Source organism: Melanerpes formicivorus, unplaced genomic scaffold (assembly GCF_026170545.1).
Source record: "Melanerpes formicivorus ecotype bairdi unplaced genomic scaffold, bMelFor1.0.p_v2 SCAF_3, whole genome shotgun sequence".
Classification (NCBI taxonomy): Eukaryota; Metazoa; Chordata; class Aves; order Piciformes; family Picidae; genus Melanerpes; species Melanerpes formicivorus.
In genome coordinates, this window is record NW_027142355.1 from 23,265,410 (window position 1) to 23,292,430 (window position 27,021).

Genomic DNA, 27,021 nt, shown 5'->3' on the forward strand with positions numbered 1-27,021 from the left:
TGACTAAATAGTGACTAAATTCCCAACACAGTCAGTTTAAATGTGTGATGACATCTAATTGTCTGAGTATGGAGTCTGGATTTGGTATTGGTGTTTGGGTATATGCTTGGAGACATTGAGGGTCACGCGTCGTGGAACTCTGAGCAACTTGATCTAGTTGGGGATGTTCCTGCTTACTGCAGAAGGATTGGACTAGATGTCTTCTAGAGGTCTCTTACAATCCAGTGAATTCTATGGTTTGATTCTATGATTCTGTGACCATGGAAGCTACAGTGTGTGTCAGATAGTCACTCACTGTAACACCTGCCAGTACTGGGCTCATGTTCATTGCTTTCTGGGAGTTGTATATATTTGAGCAAAACTATCCTCTGAAAGTAGTTTCTCTGGGTTGAAAAGCAAAATAAATAGTTCAGGCACCACTTCAGTCACACTAACTTCCAAAAATGCTGTTTCCTAGATCCTGCATTGGAGACAAGCAAAACCAGGAAAAGAGGACAGGTCAGGTTAGTTTGGGCTCTGAGCAACTTGATCTGGTTGCAGACGTCGCTGCTTACTGCCGCAAGGTTGGATTAGATGACCTTTAAAGGTCCCTTCCGACCCAAACCATTCCATGATTATTGACCTCCAGCAACACTCTAAGAAGGCAAGCATCTCCTTTCAATCTCAGCTGCACATCTTAGTCCCTGCATCTCTGGTTCCTCATAGCTTTTCCGGTGGCACTGCATTTCCATGGTTTGCGGTTAAACTAGGCTTCAACATTTATCTAGGAAAACAGCTCTTGCTGGCTCTGCTATGTTTCTGTTTGTTTGTTTGTGTTTGGCTTTGTTTTTTTCTTTGGTTTTGTTTTTCTTTTTTTGTTTGGTTTGGTTTTTTTTCTGCAAAAAGAGCAGAGATGTTTTTTTTTCCCTGCTCTTTCCATGTCTTGTTGCTCTTATCTGTGTGGTGCTCATTAGAGGACTGACATTCCCAGCATACCTAGATCTCACTGGAGGTCTGATCCTGGCTGGATCTATAAAGCATGCAGTTATTAGTGAGTCCAGTTAGATCTGCATCCATGTTCTTGGAGGAAAAGCTCCTGAGACCACACACACAGCAGAACTGTAACACCTGAAAAGAGATTACAATAAACATAGAGGAAAATCAGTGTGGTCAAAGGGAGCACCTGAACCTTTTCTGAACTGGTTCCTGTTTCCACAAGTTAGAAATGCCTTGGCATTTTAACACTGGAAACCACAAGGCTGTATCCTGGAAAAGTGTTTTTAAAACAATTAAGTCAAACTGTGCTACATGGTGCTAATATAGGATTTCAATTAATGCATGCAATTTGCTATCAGCTTAGGCCAAATCATTTTCTCAAACCAAAGCTGCCCTTTGCTTGACTGTTTACTTGAACACTATGAAGATGGAAGCAATTTGTTCACATAATCTGATTTAATATGATGACTAATGATTTTCAGAAGAAAGTATGGCTTGGGTTTTTCAGGCTGATTATATCTGAAGCATGACTGAGGAGGGAACTGGACATTTCAGCTAGCTTGATCAATGCAGATTTACATGACCTAAGCTAGTCCTTGGCATTTCCAAGGTAAATTTCAAGTAGCTTCACTTCATTAGCTACATATAGTATTGGTATATTTAACTAAGGCAGTTTGAGTTTCCTACTCCCAGGGTGACTTCTGTTCTTATTTGTATGATGCAGTGATGGCTGCACTGCTCCCTCATTCAGATGGAGATTGCATTCCCCCAAAACCAACTTAATACGTATTTTGGTATTCACATCCTGACTATGGAGACCTTGCACCCAATTTATCTTGCTTCACCCTCCTGGGAGAACTGCTGGCTTTACAAACCAATTCATCGAGAGACTGGGGCTTTACAGTTGTGGGGGATTTTTATTTTGGTTCAGTCTTGCAGGATTGCCATTACATCAGTGGGTCTTGTCTCAGTCATTGTTGATGGCTGACCTTACATCCTATAGAGCAAAAAGAAACCTTGTGCATGGTGGCCAGAAGGTCACTACTCTGAATACTCTTCTCTGCTCTCTCCCTTGGCCAGCAGTTTTACCACGACTCATGCAAATATTGACATTTGCCAGGGACTTGCCTTTGTGCTTTCAATCCTTGATGAAAAGGCTTGATGCTTTTCTTCTGGGTTTGCATGGACTTCCTCTTAGCTCTCTTCTTTTACTCAGCCTTTCTCTGAAGAGATCATAAGAAAGAAAAAACCCTATTTTTGTAAAGATTTCTTTTTTTTCTTTGTTTCTGGAAACATTAACTCCCTGCACAGATATTCTGGGAAATTCACAGTGTTCTTTTGCTGTGTGACACAAGAAACTAGAAGAGGAACATTATATCTTTGAGGCAGCAATGCATTGTACTTGCTTCTAAAAGCTAATCTTGTTTTGTTGACTTGCTAGCTGTTTTATTCTGGCAGCAATGCACTGGAATATTCTTGCACCAGCTCAGCTGCACTTGCTTTCCTTCCTTTTAATGTCACTTCTCTTGCAGTCAGACTGTCCACACCATGAAAAAAAAACCAAACAAAAAACCCTGTCAGCATCTGGCCCATTAATAATGGCTTGTTATGAAATAAAAATTAATCAGTCAATCACTGAGACTCTTGCAAAGCATTTCCAGGACCTATTCTTCAGAGTGATTGCACAGGCATCTTGTTGCATAGGGGTAGATTGCAGTTTGGTTGGAATTAACTCGCAGCAGATGCTTTATTACTGCACTGTATTATTATTTATGCAGGATGAAAGATGTGAACGGCACTTGAGAACAACTGATCTGTGCACAGAGGAGTTTGCAGCCTAAGGAAGAGGCAAAGCTGGAGCAGAAGACAATAAAAAAGGGAATGGGACATGTGTGTTGCTGCAATTCTGTCTATAACCTTAAACAGAGATTTTGTTTCTCTTAGTCTCATGTTCTTGCTGTAAGCAACACTAATCCAGAAGGTGAAGTGTCAAGAGCTTTGTCTTTAATAGCATTGAAGTATTTCTTGTATAACTCTCTCCACATAGACCCAGTAAGATCTAACCAAGTTTCACTTACTTGAGGAGCCAAAGAAAGCAAATAGGAGACAAGGAGGGGTTTCTGTCAGAGGAACAGCAAGTATATTTTAATCTCAGAGACACAATGATATAGTACAAGAATGCATATTAAGCATCTTAAAATAAAGTTAAGCTGTATGTTGATCTTTGCTCTTAAGGCACATTGCTCAGCTACTAGTACAAATCCTGCAAGATGACAGAAGGTGCTAAACAAGTAACTGGAAATAAAAAAAAAAAAAGATGGAAAAGACACACATCTTTTAAAACACAAGAGCAAACTGATCTCTCAGAGGAGAATGCAACTGATAAACAGACAGGCAGAGTGTTGTCAGTTATAACTCAAAAGGATATGTGGTAGCCCTGCTCAGAAACGTGTATATGGGGTTTGGCTTGGTTCTTTCCCAAAGGTTTTTGATGAAAAAGACTGAAACACTCAGTGATAAGGTACCAAGACCCTCTGTTTGTTGGGAGAGGACATACATGTTTGCACCACTGCTTGCCATTGCTGGAAAAAATATTAGGAGAGGAAACAAGAAGCATAGGATGGGTCATGTTTAGGGAGCTGGTTACCAAGTGCCTGGGTATCAGAGTCTTGAAAAATTTAGGAGCAAGAGTTATAACCTCTGAACAGGGAAATGGATGCAGGGAGTGATTCAGACCAAGGTGGATTTATGTGAAATGGATCCTTTAATTCACACACTCCATTAAATATCTTTCTTGGGAAAAAAAACCTTCCAGATCATCTCACCCACTACTTCACATCCCAATACATTTACCATAGGCCCCTGCCACTATCAGTGCATAGCCTGCCCCAATGATTTAATTTTTCTGAATGCATTTCATAATGTCTTTTAGCCAAAGAAATGTCAAGGGATTTGCTATCACGTGCATGTTTCCTTTCCTCAACAGAGTTTTTAGCTTTTAAGAACACTTTAGACCTGCCAGGGACAAAATGGAATATGAAGAACCAATTTCAATTACAGTGTGTGAGATGGTTTCCCAGCAACAAGAGCATTTAAAAGCAACAAAAATTAACATACCTTAAAAAAAGCAGTAGCAACAGCCACTGATTTTCATGGTGTAATATTTTGCATTCATTAGAACATACTTTCTGAGCACTGCTTCTGCCTCAAGGCACAACCCCAACTCATCTTAAAATCATGTTTCTCCTTCCTTCATTGAAAAGTGCTTAAAACTTTACAAAGGCAGAGAGGAAAAGATAGTGGAGAGAAAGAAAAAGACAGACTAGACTGGTGACAACATTGCTTAGAGCTAAGCTATTGACTCCTCTTGATGGAGTAACAGGACTCCATTTTTTTTTGTAGGAATAATCCCTTTTCCTTTTAGGATCCAGCTCCTGCTTTGAACCATAGGAAGAAATATTCCATCTTAAAACTGTCTTTTTGCAGAATCAGAGAGAATCGTAGCATGACAGGGGTTGGAAGAGACCTCATCTACTCTAGCCCCCCCCTGCTAACACAGGTATGCCTCAATCAGGTTGCACAGGAATGCATCCAAGTGGTTTTGAAAGTTTTCAGAGAAGATGACAACCTCTCTTATGCCCCTTTTGACAACAAATCCAGAAGTATTTGTGCTCTGTGAAAGCTGTTTTACAACAGACGTAAATGACAAATGTTGTGTCCCTGATCAGGTAACACAGATGTTACCTGCAAGGGAGGGAGAAATGGTATTGGTAGAAACCTCTAAGACTCAGAGCATCCCAGTAAGCTCCAATGCAAGAAGAAACTGGAACAGGATTGTCATTTTTACATATCCCTTTTACTTTGAAGGGTTTATAATTGTCAATCTGCTAATTAACACCTTATATCTGACAACAAATGTGTGTGGCAGTGACATTCTCTTTGTACAGGTCTAGGGGAGGGCACAAGCATGGAGGCAGTGACCTATCCAAATGACAGACATCTATAATTTAGACAAATAGATGGAGGCAAGTCCCACCAAAGAAACATTACTAGAACTGCAGGATGCTTCAGTGACCACTCCTCCCAGAGCACAGGGACACAAAAGTGGCTGCATCAAGACAGAAGCAAAGGCTAAGCAAACCCAGCTTCTGACAGTAAGAAAAGCAGATGCCTGTGGGGATACCACCCAAGTATATATAGCAATGAACTTTAACATTTAACTCCTTAAAACAAAGAGTTTCTGGCCAGCATCAAAACAAAAAATGAAACTCTTCAGCCTCTGAAATGTATGTGTTGATCCTTTTTATTCCTCTGAAGAATTTCTTTTCCTCAGAAAATATTTTAATTTTCAGCCCAAACTGGACCAGTAGAACAGTCCCATGCACTTGTATGGTCTCAGGTTATATTTTGCAAGTGAACAGATCAAAGGGATCTATTGCACTGCATAAAATCAACAGGACACATATCATCTGCACTGCAAGCACTTCTCTAACAGCATCAGCAGTGACATTTTGGGATGTATAGAGATCATTTTGGTTAATCTGCTTTGCCTGAGCCACTAGATGTCCAAAACCCCTGCCCAAATGCTCAAATTCCATTCTTTCCCTGCTGTGTGAACAATATTTCTGAGTAAATAAGAGGGGATATATAAAAAGAGCTGTTGGAGAACAAGTGTATCCAGAGGGGTAGGGACAATAAATAATTTGTTTCTCAAGAGGTTGCTGATTGACTGATAGAAATCTGGGAGCAAGCAGATATGTCTTCCTGCACCAGTAGTAGAACAAAATTGTGTGGTACACAGAACAATGTTGAGTAAATACATTGGTTTCTACCTCCTCAAATACAGATTTTTTTAAGCAGTCACAGGTTGTTCCAAGTATGAGAATCTAACTAGGTTTTAAGCCATATATAACCCAGAATCTACAAGAGTCCTGTGCTGCCCAGAGCAATAACTGGAGGCCAAGTAGAACCTCCAAGTTTCACTATGAACCTGTACTTGGGCAGCTGGATTTAACTCCCTGAAGGTGAGAGTCTGAATCCTGTCCTGGGCTTCTGCATTCATTACAGAAATGACCTTGGAGAGGATGAAGTGGCAGCCAAGGAAACTACAAAGCATAATGAAATTACAGAGATAAAAGTAGATGTAGGCAGCTGTCTTTCTCCTTCCCTGTGAAGAACAGAGAGGAAACCCCAATGAGGGAGACTTGTGAGCTAAGGTTCTCAACAGGCAAATCAGCAGCAGAAAGCCACTGGGATGAAGAAATTTGCAATTTAAATGGATTGAAATAAAAGGCAAAGGGCATGAAGAACTGGTCAGCAGGAAACTATTTTTTAAACTTTCTTCTTTATTAAAACAAAACACAAAACCAAACAGTACTGGAACTGCTGCCATCCATGCCATTAACATGTCCTCTTAGCAATGCCCATTTCATGCAAAGCCACCCAAATATCAATTCTTCATTTACTCTGTTGAGTGGTTAAAAACTCTCTGAAAATTTCTACTTCCCTCATGTTACCTTCCTCACTTGTTCATGGCCCCTTCTGGTATCTGCATCTCTCTGCTGCATCACAGCAACTTTCTCTCATAATTAGTGTTTATGCACCATGGCCTCCCAGACCAGCTCTGAACTTGAATTTCTCCATTTTTCCAACCACTTGAGCTTGGAATTGGATTTTCAGGCCAGAAGGGGAAAAAGTGTTATAAAGCAAGCAGTGTGATTTTTCTCAGAGTTGTGGTAGTTGCGTGACATAACACTTCACTGATGGGGGACTGCTGCCCTTTGGTACATCAGGGCTGTGGTGAGAAGTTGTCTCAAGGCTGATGCATCAAGTCCACAGGAACCAAGAACTATGTTCATCAAGAGATGTGCAGACAGCTTTATCATCCCTTGTCTCATATTTTTTACTTTTTTTTTCTGAAATAGGTATTTGGAACTGGACACTAGATGTGTCTGCCATCTCTCATTATTTTCAGTGAGGCAGATGATGTGCACACAGATAAAATGTCTCCTGAGATGGATTAGGGCAATGGGTAGCCAAGACTTTTGGACTGAAGGCTGCAGTAGAAATTTGGATAGAGGGGAAAGAAATGTGAGTGAGATAAGAGGAAATAAATGGGAGAAGGACTGCAGTTGGTTAAGTTATATATGTGCAGCTGGTGGAAATCTTACAAAGCACTGTGAATTTAATTACTTCTGAGATGCTTCACACATATGATATAAGATTACAGTATTAAGGAGCACTTTAAAAATTGTAGGAGAACAATAACCTGAGGAAGTCATGCTTTCTTCCAAAGAGTTATCCTGCCAGACAATGTGCAAAAAGCATCCCTACATGTAAAAAAGTTCTTGCGAAGGGCCACAGAAAAACATTCAAAGTTAGAAGGTAGAACAACACAAAGCATTATGCACAAGGAACTGATTTCTCATTGTCCTAGATTAGAGCAGGACAGATTGCTCTATTGCTCCAAAAGGGGCAAAAGAATAATGCTCACACAAGTGGATTGGATAGCCATGGAAAGTTTAAATGGAAAAGCAATTCATACACTATAAAACTACAAAGTATAGTGATGAGAGTAGCAAAGCATGTAAAGTTTAAAGAAATCCCCAGTCTAATCTCAACACACGAGTTCCTTTACAACAGATCAAAACCCCAACATACACGCTTTTTACCCTGGCATTAGACACGGGGTAAGGGGGTGGGGGGAAGAGTTACTTAGGCCAAACAGGCCTGGGATACTCCCCTATCATTACCAGATAAAAGAGTGTCTCTCTCCTTTGGGAGCAGAGAGGGAAGAAAAAGACAATAACTTTGCAGCCAGATTTATAAAGGTGCAGGATATCCTGCACCTATATCCTGTGTCCACCTACTGGGCTGGACACTCTGGACATGGGAGGTCTCAACTCTGTGGCTTCTTTTTTTTTTGAGCCTCCAAAAATTTCATGCTGAAATTTTCTCATGCACATATTCATGGAGAAGAATGGTCAGAGCCAACTCTTGTCTTTGCAGGTGGGTGATAGGCTGTTGGAACTGGACCTGAACCCCTATGACACATCAGGGGTTCAGAACCACTTTTGCCCACACCCGCTGGTGGGGAGGTTGTCACTTTGTAGGGATGCAGAGGGGACCTGTGCTTGGAAAGCAAGCAAAGATAAAGGATTCTCTGGGAAAAGACAGTCGTTCCCACTCCCAGACGAGAACACTGTAAGTTATTTTACCTTCACTCTCCATACAATAAAGCTCCTTTTTCCTACAATACTGAGAAGGAGTTAAAAATATCACAAAGTTGATTGAAAAAAAGGCAGAAAACCCAGGACTGATGTTACTGCTGTTTGATCTCACTTTTTGGGTGGGGAATTGACTGAGTTTTGATCTCTCAGTGTAACTGAGACAAATGATTCTTATCTGCTGAGACTGGTGGTGCAGGGGAGCAAATTGCACATCAGCTGCCTCAGCTGACTGACTAGAAGATGTGGAGTTAAATGCACTCACGTTTACTGCCTCTGGCTTCATTAGAAAATTACTGTATAATGAACCAATACACAGTGACTTTCCTATTTTCTTCCATAGCTAATGCTCTGCTGGTCTCTCATCTGTGAATCTCTGTACCACAGACAGCTTATGCCTATGACAGGCAGCAGCATGGTCCTTCTTGGGTTCTATGTGAATGGACCTGAATCCTAGAACTGGAGCTATAAAGAAACACAGGGTGCTGGTTATACTGGAGAGGAGCATTCAATGCTTTCATTAACCCTGATAATGTTTCAAATGAAAACCTTAATGCTACAATCAATAATTCAGTCTGTGATCAGTTTGTTAGTCAATCTCAAATGCTTTTCTTTTAATAGGGGACTCCCAGAGGGATCATGAATGGTTACTCTCAAGCAGTAACTCCAAGTGCATGCAAAGTATGACTTCCAGGTTGCATCTTTCTGACAACCAGTCATTTCCCTGTCTCCTTAGACTGCTGTCTACCCTCCATCAGTCTAATATGTCTTATCAAATTATTTGGATATCAATTCTCGTCCTTACTGCTTTATAGGAAAAGGGAGTCTGAGCTCTTCCATGTTAAAGGCTGAGCTGACAGGATCCCAGTTCTGCTCTTTCTTCACAGGCTTCCCTAAATTTTGCCCTTGCTTCAGATGCGAATCGGAGACTGTAGCTATAGCATAGTGACACCCAGCACAACCTGCCACTTCCTTCATGGAGCTCATTAGCTCAGTTCACCTATATGTCGCTTCAGTGCAGACTCCCATCTGCCTGGAAAACCCCATGCAGATGCTTTTCTGCCAATACCAGATTCCCCTCTTTTCCTTTAAGCTTCTTAGCCTCCTCTTCAGAAAAGGTTTCTTATTAACTGAGAAAAAGCTGACAGATACCAGCTTGGGTACTAAGGCACAGCTGAAACAAAAACCTTTGAAAGAGGTCCAGATCTAGCATTGCTCTACTCTTTGAAGGCACTCCATCCAAAGGAAGGTGGACAAGTGAAACCTACATGGTAGTATTCAATATCTGAAGCGGATGTAAAACAGCAGAGCAATTTCATTGTGCAGTTCCACTTTTAAGAAATAGGGATGCTCTGCTTCTGCTCTGCTGGGTAGAATTTTATCTGGTTTTGACACTTGCTAATTTTCCACTTGTTAGGCTGCCTGTGAGATTTTCATTGTTGGGTGAGTTTTTTTATTATTATTACTTAAAAGATCAGTGTGTGTGGAGTTTTCATTGTCACATTACACACACTGAGTAAATATAGTCCCTGAAACAGAAGATTTTATCTGGGAAACTCGGATGAAATTCCATGGCTGACAGTTATTTAAACGAGCCCTCTCTGCCAGAGTACAATAGCAAATTATATTCTTCAATCTCTCCATTATGTATTGGAGGGAAGGGAATGAGAGAAAAGCAGGGTCATCCTGGCATTGCATTTATTCTGCTGTGATGACTTCACTGCATGCAAGTTACAAAGCACTCACTTTGAGCGCAACACTTAGCACCGAGATTACACCTCAGGTATAATACGATACATGACCTGCTCTGGGTTGCAATGACTTGCTAAGTCAGCTAATTCCTTTTCCTTGTCCTTACACAGCAGAAGAGCATGTAAGAAGTGAATGGAGATTTTACTCTTTCCTGTCCAGAAGTCCTCACTCTTGCTGGCATCAGCAGAGATAGCCTGGAGTTAATGTACCTGAGCAGTGGGGCACCTTTCTAAAAGATACACTCTGCCCTCTGTGGCATAAGGTATGTTGTAAAGGGAAAAGCAAGTTCAGCCTTGTCTGTCAGTGTGTTCTTTGTGTGGTTCATAATGAGAACAACCACATTGCTTGTGGTTGAGGAGAAGATGAATTGCAGAGAATGTGGGTGGTCAGGGCAGAGTGGGGCGTAGCACAGCACATCCTGAAGGTACAAAATGGAGTCTGACTTCCCAAGGAGAGCATCAAGCTTTGGGCTAAGGGGATCAGCCAAAGTGAGCAAAAGGGCTTAGAATATGGGATGGATCTGGACATGGGAATGGCTTAAGGTTATGCTTACCAAGCAGAGTGGGCATCCACTCAGTGCAGTTATAGCTAAACACAGCATTGCTGTAACAGAGATGCTCAATTCAAGTAAGAGATAGGGCTTAAGGTGCAATGGCAGTGTGAGGGTCTGTATGGGAGATAAAACTTAGGTACTCAAAGCAGCTTCAGCCCTTCTCATCTATGGGCCTGATTCTAAGTCAGGTTAGACAGGGCTCTGAGCAATCTGTTCTAGTTGAAGATGCCCCTGCTCACTTCAGGGTTGTCAGACTAGACAAACTTTGAAAGTCCCTTCCAACTCAAAACATTCTATGATTCTCATTTACAAACAAGTCTCTCATTCTCCAGAACATGTCAGGGCTTCAAAGCAAGATACATGGTACTGACTCCTGTCTCAAGGCCTCCCTTCCCAAAATCATTAAATGTCTTTCACATGAAAGAGAACAGGGCTTTGCCAGACTCTCAACCCTTTCCTTTTGTATTTTGCCAAATCCCACAACCATGGAGCCAAGAGGGCTGGAATTGAACTGGTTCCATGACCCCTACCTGAGTGTAACAAAATGTGAAACAATTTGGTTGTGAAATCACGTATGCAGGATGGATAACAAAGTCATCATAAAGGTGAGATGTGATGGTGGTAAAGACAGCAAAGCATATCAAACATTTTGCTTCTCTATTCTCATCTCTCACAAAATACACTTCGAGCATTTTCTTAAGAGGAGTTGGCAAAGCTCAATACATTAATTAGAATTGCAATCCAAGGATATTAAGAAAAAAAGTATTAAGAAAAAGTACTAGACAACCTGGCTCTGGGTACCTGGTATAGTAAGCCCACAGGAGAGGAGGTTGTGATCAAGATAATCAGACTGAAATTACAGAGCGTATCCCACAAACCAATGTGAAGAAAGGCTCGTTGCCAGCAGAGCACTAAGACAGAACTTCAGGAAAGCTGTTGTTTATTGTGTGGCAGAAGTGTCTGTAGCATGGCAGAGGATGCCAGCACAGGTTCTTATTCCAAGACGGCAAAGTTGTACAACAGTCTGAGACTAAGGTCTTCTGTCTTCATCTCCAGTGCTTTTACCCAAAGACCAGTCCCTCCTGCCCAGCAATCTGCTCAGCTGTGTCTTAAGATTCTTTGCAATGATTGCAGTAACTTCACTCTCACTTAGGTCAGGAAATTGAGCTATCAAGGGACATTGACTTGCCTGAGAACTTCTAACAAGCCTAGGACAGAGGAATAGAACTGAAGTCTCTAGAGCCCAGCCCAATGCTCTGTAGCTGTCTGTGGAGCAGAACATACATGAAAGATTTTTGGAACTGAACTCTTCATTGCAAAAGTTGATGTGTGATGGATTGTATGACCTGTGAGACAAGTTCCCTGGGAACAGCAGTGTAACTAATTATCACCTAATATTAATACTCATCTTTGCTGTCCTGGTTCAGATTGTGTTGGGACAAATCTTCCTGGTGTATGGTCTTAACTCTTTAAATTTCAGGCAATCCAGGGAGTTGTGTTGCAGTGGGAAATGGAAGCAGAGGCAGTAGGTGACACTGCTCATTGGTGCCCAGGGATATAGCCAGGGATGTCTTGGAAGTGTCTCAGGAGACAAATTCAAATGGAGCACATCTGCTTTTCCTTTCTTTCAGGCTGGCTGGATACCAAGTCCAGCTGTGGAAGATGTATAGTACAGCACACTTGGGTCCCCTTGCATGACTTGCCTTCCTTGCATATGGGGTGGTTGGGTTTGTTTTTTTGTTGGTGTGGGGGTTTTGTTGTTGTTGTTTGCTTTGTTTTATTTTGTTTTTTTGAGGGGAGAAATATATTTGGGACTGCTGGATGTTTGGCATCCTGATAAAAGCCAGCAGACACTAATACACTTGACCAATCACTGTATGCCAGGAACTCCTGGATTATTTTTTTTTATCGATCTTCTTTTTTAAAGTCATGTATAAAAGTGTGTATTCAAAATCTCTAGCCTGGGGAAGAACTTTGTGGGTTACACACTAAATGCCTCACACTCTGTCTCTGTATTGTTCTATATGCATCACACTGCATATGAGCTCAGAAAAAACTGCCCACTGAAGCCACATTACGATCTGGCATCAGGCTGTGCTAAGGTGGTTCTTAGATAGCCAATTAGGAGTGTGAAATGATTCACTGCATTCTACTGCCTGTAAATATAGAATAATTTAGGTTGGATAAGACATTTAAGATCAAATCCATGGCATACATACAGATATATTGGAACATACAAGGAAGAGAGCAGGAACCTTCTGTGTGAACTGAAGGTCCTCCATCCCTCTGGACACATGGCAAGTGCTTTCTGATGTTTGGGAAGCATCTCCCAGCCTTTGCCATCTCCATCTTTGTGCTTTGACTGTAGCATTGGAACATTTGCTGTTGACTTCAGAGCCTTCTCAGGGTCCTAATCATTGCCTCTTCTTTGGACCTTCAGCCCACTCTCAGCAACAGTCCAGAGATGAAACACATGCACAATCGTCATTGATCTTTGCTCCATGGCCACCACTCAGCAAGGACATCCCTCATCAGCTGGAAAAGACTTGTAAACCCTTCTTCTTGCTGCAGTTTTTTGTCTCTTAATCCATAACAACCTTTTAGCTGTTCCCTTGTTTGCTCTTGTATCCACACTAAAGATGTTTACATCAAATTCTGCTTTGATTCTGTCTCTGAATGCTCAGATGGGAGGGGAGACAGTTCTGAGGGAAAGGCTCTTTGTAACAGCACTGTGATTATTTCACTGGTGCATGTTTCCCCCTTCTGCTAGATTGTTTTTTCCACTCCAGCTGTATTTCTTTAAATGTGAAGAATTTTTAGTTTTTCCTCCTTGTTTTCTTTTTGGTCCTCTCCTCTGTTTAAAAGCAAAGTCATCAATAATTCTAGATGAAATGTATTTGCTGTAACTCTCCAGGATAACATGGTTGGAATGTTTTGATTGATTTACATCTATAAAAAACAAACTGCATCAGCCGTTTGTCTGTAGAAACCTTTGTTTTCTTTAAAGGTACGAGCCCCGTGCCTCATTAGTCTCCCAAGCTTTCCTTTTGGTACCTGTTGTGTTTCACACATTTTTATAAGCTGTCTGCCTCTAATAAATGAAATTGTGCTTCAGCTGTAAAGTGTTCCCATAAACAATCAAAGAAACACTGCTTTGCAGTTGCTGAGAATAAGCACCATCAGTAGCATTGTCACATAATCCAGATGTAATACAGCCTGGTTATTAGTTTTACGCTACTCTGACAGCTTGGGTAGTACAACATCTCTAAACCCCCACTGCTGGAGGAATCAAAGCATTGAGGTGCCTGGCACTACTGTATTACAGCTGGTTATCAGACAGAAGGGTGGCTTGCTTCAGCATAAATTCTGGATTGATTTCACTCAAGGGTCAGAAGCTCAAATCAGGTGAATTGAAAGTGGAAACCACATGAAGGCTTATTATCATGACTTAAAACTATCAGTATGAATTATAAGATCTGTGACAGCATCTGCAGGGAGATCCAGAGAAGTGCAGCTAAACCTCCTTTGGGATTCACAGGCAAGTAGAAACTTGCTGTTTGCTTTTGCTCTCATTTCTTGTTTCAAAGAGAGAGAATTGAAAGGATTGTGTTTTCCCCAGAGCATCTTCAGGTCAAATGAGAAGATGAATGCAGCTGTGCATGTGCTTTGCTCTGTTCCTGTCTGGCACCCACAGTGCAGTCCAGAAGAAGAAGGTGATCTAGCTCATGACATACAACATTATTCAATCTCAGATGAAAGCAGTCTGCCATGTCCCCTTTTGTCTGATCTGAAATCCACCAACAGCAATTTTGAATCCCCATGGTTTTTAAACATTTCTCTCAAGCCCATAGCTCAGTGGCAAAGTTTGGGACCTGGCACCCTTTGCTTTCATCACATTCTCCTGACACTGTAGTCTCCAATGCCATATTCATCCATCAAGCTTTCTGCCACTGTCCACGTGTCAATCACTTCAACTCTGAGTGCAAGGTCCCTATGAGAGATACATGGTACTTCAGAGATCTTAGGACACCAGTATCAGTAGAAGCAGCCCAGTGAAACCACGAAACCAGCACAACAGATAGGTGACAGAGAAAGGATATTGTTGAGGGCAAGGCTTGGCACAGCACAAAGGTGTCTTTAGCATTTCAATAATATTTTTCTTAGGCTTAAATTCACACCAGCTTGGTGATCCTTATTTTAATATAAGTCTTTTTTGCCTTTTTCTTTTCAAATACGGATGAGGCAGAAGGGGAGGCAGAGAGGAAATCAGCATTCAAAACTCCTCTCTACTCACATGCACTTTGCATTGCTAAAATTAACATTGTGTCTGGTTCAGTCAGATCAACTTTGTAGTCAGATTGTGCAGTAATTAGAACATATCTCAGAGGCAAAAGAGAAAATCCCACTGACTCCAATTTACCCTTTCGTAACCCACCCTGAGAAGCAGCAAAGCATCAGATGGCTGTTTATTTACTGGTACATACATAAATATATATATATATATATATATATATATATATATATATATATATGTAGAGAGAAAAAGCAGACAACAGTTCCTCTATTTCTCCACACTTTCTGCTTGGAAACCTATTTACAAACACACAGCCAAAATCTGCTTCAGAAATTGGTGATTGTGTTCATTGTTCCAGACCACCTAATAGCAAAGGCAAGCAGGAGATGCTTTAGTGAAGCAGTAATAGTTTAAGTTGCTCAAACAGGGGATGAACTCAGAGTAGCAAATAATTGTCACAACCTGAAGACTGCAGAGGGCCTTAAATAAACCAGATCTTGAACTCTGTGAGTTTTACACCCTTCTTGAGCTACTATAACACCTCAGGAACACCTCAGGAAGTTTAGCCACAATTCCTAATGCATGGGCTAAATTCTCCTACATTCTGGACCAAAATTCACACTGATTTCATGGTGCTTGAATTGGTTTCTCTGGAACCATGTACCACAGAGATACAGAGATCCTACCATGTTTGTGTACAGTAGCTCAGCCATGGATTCTTTTCAGGGAAAAATATCCAAGGTTTGTTTAACTGGTTTCAGCACCAACAGGTGTCTGTCGTATCCCTCCTGCATGGATTGTGACAAATCAGGATGGTGTGGAAAGACCATGCAGAATGATTCAAGTGCCAGTGCCTTGGTCAGGAGCAGAGTTAGAATCACAGAATCAGCTAATTGTTTTGATTAGGAGAGAAAATTATGATCATCAAGTTCAAATTTAACCTAACCTTGCCAAGTCCCCCACTAAATCACTTTCCTCAGCACAACACCTGGACGGCTTTTAAATCCCTTCAGGTATGATGGCTCCATCACTTCCCTAGGTAGCCTATTCAAGGGCATGACAACCCTTTTAGGGAAGAAAATTTTCCTAATATCCAACTTAAACCTCCCATGGTGCAACTTGAGGTCATTTCTTCTTGTTATCTCAGAGAAGAAACTGATGACTACCTCACTAAAACCTCCTTTCAGGGAGTCTCCCCTTAACCTCATTTTCTGCAGGCTTAAAAAAATCGTTTTCTCCCAGTCCCATTGTTCTTCTTTGGACATACTTCACTATTAGGCAGAATATAAAGTTGAGCTTCAGCTCACTCCTAAGACACGTAGTGGGTGGTATCCTCACCTCAGAGCCCATGGACTGGCAGGCAAACCTCCAGTGTATTCTGCAGAGGACAAGATTTTGGTCTAGAGCCCTTATCATGGTATCCAGCCTGTTTCCCAGAAGATCACACTCTCCCGTATGTCCTCCTTCACAACAGGCCTGTGAGAGTGTCTCAGATGCCATCTCAAGTGACATTAGATACCTATGCTGCTGCCATCTAATATCCGCTTTCTCACCTCACTTCAGAAATAGCCTCAGTGTCTTGGAGTTCCTCTGGTTCAAGCTCTGGTTCCCTGCAGCTGTTCAGGGAATTTCCTGCAGAATGAAGGAACGTCAAGAGATATAGAATAAACCAGGTTGGAAGAGACCTTCAAGATCATCGCGTCCAACCTATCACCCAACACCACCTAATCGACTAACCCATGTAACCAAGCACCCTGTCAAGTCTCCTCCTGAACACCTCCAGTGACGGCGACTCCACCACCTCCCCGGGCAGTCCATTCCAATGGGCAATCACTCTCTCCGTGTAAAACTTCCTCCTGACCTCCAGCCTGGACTTCCCCTGGCGCAGCCTGAGACTGTGTCCTCTTGTTCTGGTGCTGGCTGCCAGGGAGAAGGTGACCCCTCCCGGAGCAGAGTAATTAAAAGAAAAACCATGAAAGAGAATTATTATTTTAAAACCACACCACGATCTCTGATATAAAACAGAATGAACTTGTTGAGATCTATTAGTTTTTCATTTCATTTTTCAGTAAAAACAAGGGAAGAGGGAGTGTTTACAAGTAAAACAGTCTGTTCTCTAGTCAAAATACTCTGTCTGATTATGCTCTGGGACCAAGCAATTAACAATGATCAAAGAGTCTATTTGTCGTTAAAAAAAAAAGTTAATGGGGATAAAAATATCACTATATTGCTATTTTTTGTCTGTTTTATTTTTCCCTCTAGAAATAAAACCACAATTTCCCGCTATTTGGCAATATAATCCTCAGCATTGTTTGGTTGCTTTCCTTTGTGGCAGAAGGGATTTTGTCTGACAGGGGGGAAAGAAATAATTCTTGAAATAAAAAAAAATTTCTCAAAAGAAAGAAAATTCTTGCAATAATTTTTCACCAAACCCTTTCTTTCATTTTTTAAAAGAGGCTCAAGAAGATTTTTGGTCAGATTTACAGGTTGCACAAGGTGGTTAGTTCAATTACAGGAGGAAAAGAGTCATTCTGAGAGCTAATTAAATATGCTGGTATGCAGATGGTTAATTGGATTAATAATTACCTTGCATATGTAAAAAGGAGGTTTTATGTTTGCACAGGCAATTTTTGTCAAGGCTCCCCTGGGATGAAAAAAAATCATGCTAATGAATGACTGTTTCAAATAGTAAGATAATTTTGCCTTGGTTGTGACTAAACTTCCATCAGAAGGTAACTTAAATAAACCCAAGATTTTTCTTTCTTCTTTTTGTTTCTTTTTTTTTCTCCTGTACACTCACCTAGAGTTACTCTAGGGAAGAGAGAAAAGCGATGCATGTTGTAATGTGCAGAAATCAGAAGACAATGGAAAAATCTGGTTTTAAGCATTTTGGAGGGGGGGTGTGGGAACAAATTGCCATGGCAACTCTCTAAACGGATATGTCTTCAAGGAAATCATGCTGTTCTCTTGAAAAGTGAGATGCATAATACAACAAGCCCTTGAAAGTTATCTTTGAAAGGCGTGTGTACAGGAAAATCAGAAATATTTCATAAATTCAAACTGGTGAAACATTCATGCAGATTCACTAATGTTTCACACAGCAATTATTCTACCCAACGGCAGGAGCTGGATAGCTGCATTTTTAAGTGTGCTTTGTGCTCAGACTGATCTGGTTGATTGGCCCCTATCCTCTGCTTTGCAAGGGCTCAAAGTCTCTTCTCATCAATAGCTAAGTTGTTATGAAGTCAAGCAATCATTAAATCAGAGCTTGAAATATTTAACTCATTTCTTATACTCTTTCTTTTTCTGACACATTGTGTGTCAACATTTTCACAGTAACACAGTATAGCCAAGGTTGGAAGAGACCTCAAGGATCATCGAGTCCAACCTGTCACCACAGATGCATGACTAGACCATGGCACCCAGGGCCACGTCCAATCTCCTCTTGAACACCTCGAGGGATGGTGACTCCACCACCTCCCCGGGCAGTCCATTCCAATGACTAATGACTCTCTCAGTGAAGAACTTTCTCCTCACCTCGAGCCTAAACTTCGCTTGGCGCTGCTTGAGACTTTCCTCCTGGTAGCTTCGGTGACATCAGTGTGCTGCAGAGAGTGGGGTGACAGAGAAGAAAATTTGACCTAGTAACTTTACTTGGAAAAGCTATTCCTCTTATTTTAAGCCAGTCAGATGGTTTGAGGCATATGGTCACACTGAAGATTATATTTCCCTCACAGAATTGGAGGATGCTCATCCTGGCAGAAGAAGTAAGGGTTTTACCTCAGGATCTCCTGACCTTATTTAAAAGAAAAAAAAAAAAGAGAGAGAGATTTTCTTTGCTACAGGATATTTTGTTCCTAAGCTTCTGGCCTGAAACAGTAAATAAAATAAATTAGAACTTGACCAATACTATTATAGAGAGAAAAAAAAAAATAAATCATGAGCAATCATTTGCATCCTCAAGGTGGAGTTGACTTCAAGCTTTTTTCTTGACTTAGTGGTTTCTTCTAACTGCTCCTGGGCTTTTCTTCCATGAGAATGAACTGTTTTATTAACACAATCCAAAAGATTTGCTTTTATTTAAACCAGAACAAATATCAAAATACAGCCTGAATGAAGCAAAAATCAACGTCTTCTCCAGAGCCATGTGCATCAGTTTGACTAAGTTCATTTAAAAACATCACCTTAGACTGACGTGCTACATAGAGAAGCCCTGAGGGTTGTTGTCTTGTCTCTGGGTGTTTAAGGTGTCAGAGCTACTACCTCATCTAAGCAGCAGCAAATGGAGGAGCAATTCACTAATGTTTCCCTGAGGGTCTTCACAAGCCACTGTCACTACTTCAGAGAGCTGAGTTGGTTGCCACTATGCCAAGTCAGGGCAATTAGTTATGACTTCAAATATTAGAGGCAGTATGTGAACAACTCACTGATTTTCTTGTCCTCATGTATCTGTCTAGCAGCTTTCTAAGAACAGACAGTGAGTCAGTTGTCTGTTCAGCAGTTGTTCTTGGAAGGAGGATGATCATGGCAGTCAAAAGAAGACATCACATTTGGCAGGTGGATCACTTGATGGGAATGGCTGGGACTGAGATTGCTGGCTTCAGAACATGCACACATCTCATCTTGTCTCAGAAAGTGCTATTTCATAATCCTTTTCTTCTTCTTTTTTTTTTAACATTCAAATATTTTGACAAAATCTACCACAAATGGGCCCCAAGGAGACACTTTATTAGAAAAAAATTGCTGCTGGTGACAGACAAAAAGACCATAATGCCTATCAGGGATAATAATTGCTGTACCTGTGGAAACCTTAAAGCTAGAGACAGACTTCACAGTTTGAGGAAGGGCTCAGAAAGGGGCCTTCTGTCACTTCTTCCAAGCTGGGGCTGTCCAAGGTGAAACGACCTTACGTGTAACTTTGATCCTATGCAGTGATCAAATAGCATTGGTGGGGTCCCTTAGCTCTGTGGGATCATTCTCTGTTCGTGCGTGAACAACAAAACATACCCTGGATGAGGGAGAGAGATGTTAGGAATGCTCTGGCTCGTTCAACTGGATGGTAGATTCCCTTGCTCTGGTCTAGAGTGACACCTCCACTGAGGTTAACGCTGGTATATCTTCTTTCAGCAAAAGGGTATCAGCTCCAAGAGGCAACCTTCAGGTGCTAACAATGGGTCTATGTGAGGAAGGGTCTCAGTTGTGTTTAATGGGGAAAAAATTACCAAGATTCAGAAAGAGTAATATAGCCCTGAGAAGATCTGATTTAAATAATGTATTGGTATGATATTGCATAGACTAAAAAATCATATCCACCTACACATAGTTTTCCATGACCAAAACATAGCTTCTGTGCTAAGGAAGTGTTAAATATGCTCTTTAGGAAGTTCTCTGCTATACACATTTTAGGAGTTTTCTGGAATAGTAAGGACGGGACAAATCTGTGTCAGTAATCCTGGCAGAGGCAAGACAGAGATAAAGGTGTTAAATGGCCAAAGTTTTATAATTCAGTGGCATTTCTTCTGATAAAGCAGTGTTTAATCTGACAGCTACAGGAACTGGGGTGTGACATGAGCATGAGGCCAGTAAATATAAAATGAAGCAATCACCATGAAGAAGAAAATGTTTTGAGTAACACATGATGCTGGAAATATTCACTACAACATGAAATGCTGTTGCTCAGTGCCTCATCTCAGACATTTGCCAGGAATTTCAATATTTTTTGAGAGAATTAGGGCAAAACTGTTTCATGAGTGCCTGCAGCAGCATGAAAAGGTATTCTTTTAGAGAATTTCACCCAATAGTTTTGGGTGGTGTGACACATGAGAAATGACATTTTAACAGTGTTGATTTCAAAATGGTAGGGGAAGAAGGTTGAGAGGAGGTAAAGGATTTGTGTAGGTCAGTGTCATGAATGGGGCGAAACCTGAAGAAGAGGTTGTAGAAAATGACCCTGGATAGAAATGAGATTCATTGGAAAGAGGCCACTGAGACTGTCAAAGGAAAGATTGTATCTTGTAATGTGGGGAAAGGGAATTCTGACCCTATAGATACTTGAAAATAAATTATTTCTTAATAAATGAAAGGGAGGCAAGTTCATAAGTGCAAGAGTCAAGGCTCAGGAGCTTAATTTCTAATGGTGCATCAGGAATACCTGACTAACAGCATTCCCCATTTGTCCCACTGAAGGTGTGCCAGGAAGGCTTCTAGATGCTGAGGACTGAGCCTCTTGTACCTTCCCGAAAGCCAGGTGGGCAGGTTGGTTGCTCTTTGCTCGAGTGTTCTGTCTGCAAGGAGAGGAGGAAGCTCTGAAGTGGAAACACTTGATGGAGCAGCATTTGGGGGGCTGCAGCACTCAGCTGCTAGCAGAGTCGCTCTGTCATTGTCAGAGAGAAATGGAGCAGGGACACCCAGTGGTCAGCAAAGCAAAGAAACCCACGTCACTTGGGCAGCAGAATTCTCCTCCCTAGGGAATACCTCAGCGTGTTTGTTTGTTTTTTATTTTCAGCCTGGTTTGAGGTTTTTCTGTCCCCAATGCACCGTCCCATAATATTGTCACCTCCTACCCCCTTGTACATTATACTGTAATCTAATAAGCAACCCAGTCCTCTCTTCCATGGGACAACCCTTTACCACGGATGAGAGGTTTGAGACAGCAGAACATCACATTAGCATTAGCATATCATTATCCTTATTCCACTAGGATCAAATTGAGGCAGAGAGCAGAATGTAGTAAATAAAAATAATAAAGACAGGCTGCTACTCCCTTTTGAGTTGGATTTCTTTTATCTAATGTTACCCATCTGAAAATGAAGCATCTGGCCTTGTGCAGACATCTGGACTCTTCTCAGTTTCAGAGGTGATTCATCACAGCTCTTCATGAATTGCCCCGGGAAGATCCACCAGCTGCAAAAGGAGTCCAGATGACAAGTTTAGCATAGATACCCACCTGTTAACTGGCAGGAATCAGTCAAGAAAAATACCATTCTTGCTTTTTATGGTTAAAAAAGCTTGTGGGCTATATGGTTCCATTGCAAGATCTGACCAATCCTGAAATCATGGAATCATAAAATCATAGAATGCATTGGATTGGAAGGGACCCTTGAAGGTCATCTTGTCCAAGCCCCCTGCAGTGAGCAGGGGCATCTCCAACTAGATCTGGTTGCTTAGGGCCTCTTCAAGTTTGACCTTGAATGTCTTCACGGATGGGGTCACCACCATCCCTCTGGGAAACCTGTTCCACTATTTCACTACCCTCATTGTAAAGAACATCCTCTTAATGTCCAACCTAGATCCACCCTGCTCTAGATGAAAGTAAGGTGAATGCTCTTAATCACAGGTTAATCACAGGCAAGGAGACGTGTAGAATTACTACAGCATAAGAGAAAATCAGAAATGTAACTGCTAGTATGAAGTCACAGACAGTTCAGATAGGAACTGGCATTGATTACCTGTGAATGTAGATGCTTTACTGGATGCTGATGCTTCCTCCAGTGAGTCAATTAAATGCCACTGCAGCTGACAAAAAAATGCCCTCATTTCCATAGCTGAAGTGACCAAGGAGCTTGTTGATGATATAAACCCTCTCACTCATGCCTTGCTGACATTATTACAGCCATGCCCTGGGCTTCGTGATGAAGCATGCAAGCAGAGCAGGTCAGGACACAGGTAACGATGGCAGTAAATACCATAGGCTGAAGTCAGTCCTGCTGGATATTTGCAGTATTTGGCCACTGAATTTAGCAGCATGTAGACCAAATGGATACTCATCTGGGATGTCCACAGGAAGGGGAGCCTTCCTAATGTCCATGATGCCAGTACCAATCATGATTTTATTGGCTTTGCTGTGAACAGGTGTAGTGTAACCACACAGCTCCATACAAGGTATATTAAAGATGACCTGCATTTTTTATTCCTCACCAAACTTCTCAATATCCTAGGAAGTCCAAACCCCTGCATCTGGTGCCCAGAGGCCAAAATCTGGTGCCTCAGCTTAATTCCCTCTCTTTACTGAAGAGTCCTCATCAAAACTCTGCGCCCCTGCAGTCAGAGGGATGAAGGAATGCCTCTATGTGCGCATAATCCTGTTTTAAAGCAAAATCTGTAATCGTGGGTGTGAAAAGAGCACATACCTTCCCTGAGGGTTGCACAGCAAATGCAAAGCCCCTTGCAGAAGAAGTCCTCCTGAAGCCATCAGCCTCTGGATTAAGGCCATCAGCCTCAGAAACATCTCCTTGCCTCTAAGTGAGCACACTTACCCTGGGTTCCCAGTGAGACAGATTACAATTCCTTTCTTTTATTCCTTTCTTTTTCCATGGACAGGTGCAAGTATGTCCCTTCAGGAGAAGTCGTTTCTTTGTACACCCCATTAAGACTCAAAATCTGCCAAGATATTACAAAGGAAGCGGGGTGGGGGTGGAGATGGGGGAGGACACGGACACAGACGGCGGGTGGGAGGGAGGGGGGAGGGCTGAATTAGATGCAGCAGTAGACTTTATACCCCTGAACTCAGCTATTTTTCCTTGCAGAAGACCATCTTTGTGTACTATGTTATTGAACCTCCCTGTTTAATGACCCTTCTAATGCACTGCTATCAGGTTGTGCCATCTGTATTTGGGCAAATGTGCTCACTCGCCTGTTTACTCAGCATAAATTATCTTTATTTAAAGTTTAATGGAAGTTACATCTATTTGGACATCTGTACTTAACTGATTACTGGCCATGTTGGGCTGCCTGGTGGTTCTGCATGAACTTGCCAGCTGCTATGAAATGATAAGAGCCTGACATATGCTAAGAGCCAGCAACAATCACAGTCAGGGAGTGTGCAATTTTATGTTATTTTTTTTATATATATTTCTGAGCTGGCAGCTAAGAGCAGCATAAAGAAATCCACCCACTTTCCCCAAATGCCTCCTCCACCCCCATGAATGTTTCTGCTGCCAAGCCAAACTTTTCAGGAGCACATAAAACCCCCAAAATTCCCCCCTCCCCCTCCAGGAGTGAGTGAACTTCTTTGGATATACCATTAAACCCACGTATAGTTTGCTACCTATTTCATGCAGTGAAGCACTTCTGTCGGTGGGAAGCCAGAGACCATCTCGGTTCATCAGCATCTGCAACTGATTTGGAAAGTTGCTGCCATCTATAGATATGTATGAGGATTTGCTGGCACAAGATCTCAGGATTGATTTCTGTGGGCAGATGATGGTGATGAGCATTTCTGAGTGGTTCTGCATGTAGGCATAGATAAGTTTAATGGCTCTGAGTACAACCTTGACACTGTTTTGTTTATTTATTTATTTTAAAATAGAGAGCTAGAAAACATGTTCTGTCCATCTGGGACCAAGATGTTGAACAGCAGGGTGAGACAGAAGCACAGCTTCTACTGCCAGTACATGGGATGCACTGTGATTTCTGGTATCTAAGACAAAGGGTTACTGTTCCTGCTAATGTTCCTTCTAAATCTAATGGCTAGAGTGTGCTTTAGACACTGAAGCTGTCTAGAAAGGAAACAAGTACACTTGATTTAAACATGTCTCCACTGTGGTGCTCCTGATGGTCTTTGTGCCAGCACAGTGGTGGAGCAAGACCTTGAGAAGCACTGGATAGAGCCGGGTCACACTGGAAACAGTCTATGACACTCTGCCCTTGCACACAAAATACAATCTAATGTTGCATGGATTGTCCAAGAATTAATAACATTTGTCAGTATGCTCAAAATATTTCTATCCATGATTTATCTCTTTCAAGGAGATAATCAGGCTGGAAAGTGCTGTCAGTGGTCTGAGAATCCAAATTTTCCTGCTGGACCTGCCAGTGCATCAATTTCTACATGCATAAGATGTTCTGAAATATATATTATATAGCCCTCTGAAAAAGTACAGCCAAAGCAGTAACAGTATCCAGGTTGCAAAGTCAGGCTCTTTAAAGTCAGGAAAGCATATGGATGAAGTATCAGCAGAAAGTATTCTGGGTAAAGATCGTTCTGACTTCAATATGAATTGGAAAAGAGCTCAGCACTGAAGAGCACTCTTCCACAACCTGTGCTGCATGCACAATGCTCATCCTGATCTTCATGTGTGGCATAAGCTGTCACAATGTGCCACAATTTTTACAGCCTCTATCTTTCCTGTATCTCAGCAGAGCACTTAGACACTGCCTCATTGTATCATAGAGTTGACATCTCAAGGTGTGGTGACATTAAATCTAGACTGATTTCAACCTACCTTAACATCAAACCTACTCCACAAACTGGAGCACAGGAATTTCCACATAAGCATAAGGAGAAACTTTATTTTGATGGTGACTGAGCACTGCAACAGGTGACCCAGAGGGGTTGTAGAGTCTACTTCTCTGGAGAGACTCAAAACCTGCCTGGACGCTACCCTGTACAACCTGCTATGAGTGACCCTGCTGGACAAACTGAGGTCAGAAAAGAGGGAGGTTGTGGATGCCCCTTCCCTGGAGGTGTTCAAGGCCAGGTTGAATCATCCAGTTCCGATCCTCCCACCATGGGCAGGGATGCTAGATGAACTTTAAAGTCCCCTCCAACTCAAACCATTCTATGAATCTATGAAAACAGGTTTTGTCAGGTGAGCGTGTTTGTGCAGCCACAGAATGGTAGGGGTTGGAAAGGACCACTGGAGATCATCTAATCCAACCTCCATGCTAATGTAAGTATGCCTAGATCAGGTTGCACAGGAATGTGTCCAGGCAGGTTTTGAAAGGCTCCAGAGAAAGAGATTCCACAACCTCTCTGTGCAGCCTGCTCCAGTGCTTTGGCACCCTCAAAGGAAAGAAGTTTCTCCTAGTTAAGGTGAAACCTCCTGTGTCCTAGTTTGTTCCCATTGCCCCTTGTCCTATCACAGGGCACCACTGAGATGAGCCCAGCCCTGTTGTCCTGATACCAACCCTTTAAATATTTATATGCATTTATAAGATCCCTTATCAATCTTCTCTTTTCCAAGCTAAACACCCACAAGTCTCTCCACCTCTCCTCATAAGAGAGATGCTCTAGTTTCCTAATCATCTTTGTGGCCCTTCATTGGACACTTTCCAGTAGTTCTCTGTCCCTCTTGAACTGGGGAGCCCAGAACTGGACACAATATTCCAGATGTGGCCTCACCGGGGCAGAGTAGAGGGGGAATAGAGCCTCCCTCAACCTGCTGACCACACTCTTTTTAATGTATCCCAAAATACCGTCATTCTTTTTCCCCATGAGGGTAGGTTAGTGGCTCATGGTGAATTTCTTATCTGCCAGAATTCCCCATGGCATCCCCTGTCTCAAGACAAGGAAGCACTCATATCAGAGGCCAACAAAAGTTGGCCTGTATTCCTGGTGGCACAGTCACAGGCTGTCAGTGTCACCCCTTCAGCAGAAGATGCTGCTCCTCATCCCCTTTTCACTTGCATCAGTAGAGGACTGCGCAAGCAGAACAGGTCCTTCTAGTTGCCTACTTACTGCCTGTCTAAACAGCAGCATTGTTCAAACAGCAGCAAAAGAACAACTATTTGCAAGAGAAAATAACGGATAAAACAAGTATGACAATACAAGCTCTGACACTTGAGGACATTTTTTGTGTCTCACCTTGCAGTGAGGAAGAGAAAATACCAAGTAAAATCCCAGCACTGACCTGGCTAGATGAAGGAAAGTTGTATAAATCCTCTAAAATCTACATTTGTTCCATAGCAGCATGTGAGATTTACCCTTCTCTACAGAGGAGATGTGCTGCTGGCAGAACAGATAGTGACTTTAATATGACTAGACAACATTTCCTACTGAAGAAAACTCTACCGAGTATTAGAAAAGATGTTTTATGAAAAGCTTCTTTACTTTTCCTCTCAGTTTTCAGGGTTCCTTTAATCCTTTCATACTTAACTAATTTCTCTCAGGATGAGATGATTAGTTGCTTATGTTTCCTAAACTCTTTGGTACAAATTTAGCCCTGGAGAAAACAGCTGTCAGCTTAGATTTGTTGTGGGTATCTACTGGCCTTGGTGGCTGGATTTTGCTTGAGCCCCAAAGATGCTCCTGTTTAAATGATGATTCAAAGAGCTTCCTGGAAGCAGAACCAGGCTTAGACTGAGTCTCTGAAAATAAACTCCTAAAATCCCATTGCAAAGCTTCCTAATTACTGACCCCTACCAAAATGTATTGAGTCTTGCTGAGAACTAGCAGATAGTTTCTTTTAAAAATCAGGGCAGTCATGTATCTAGTTATCATG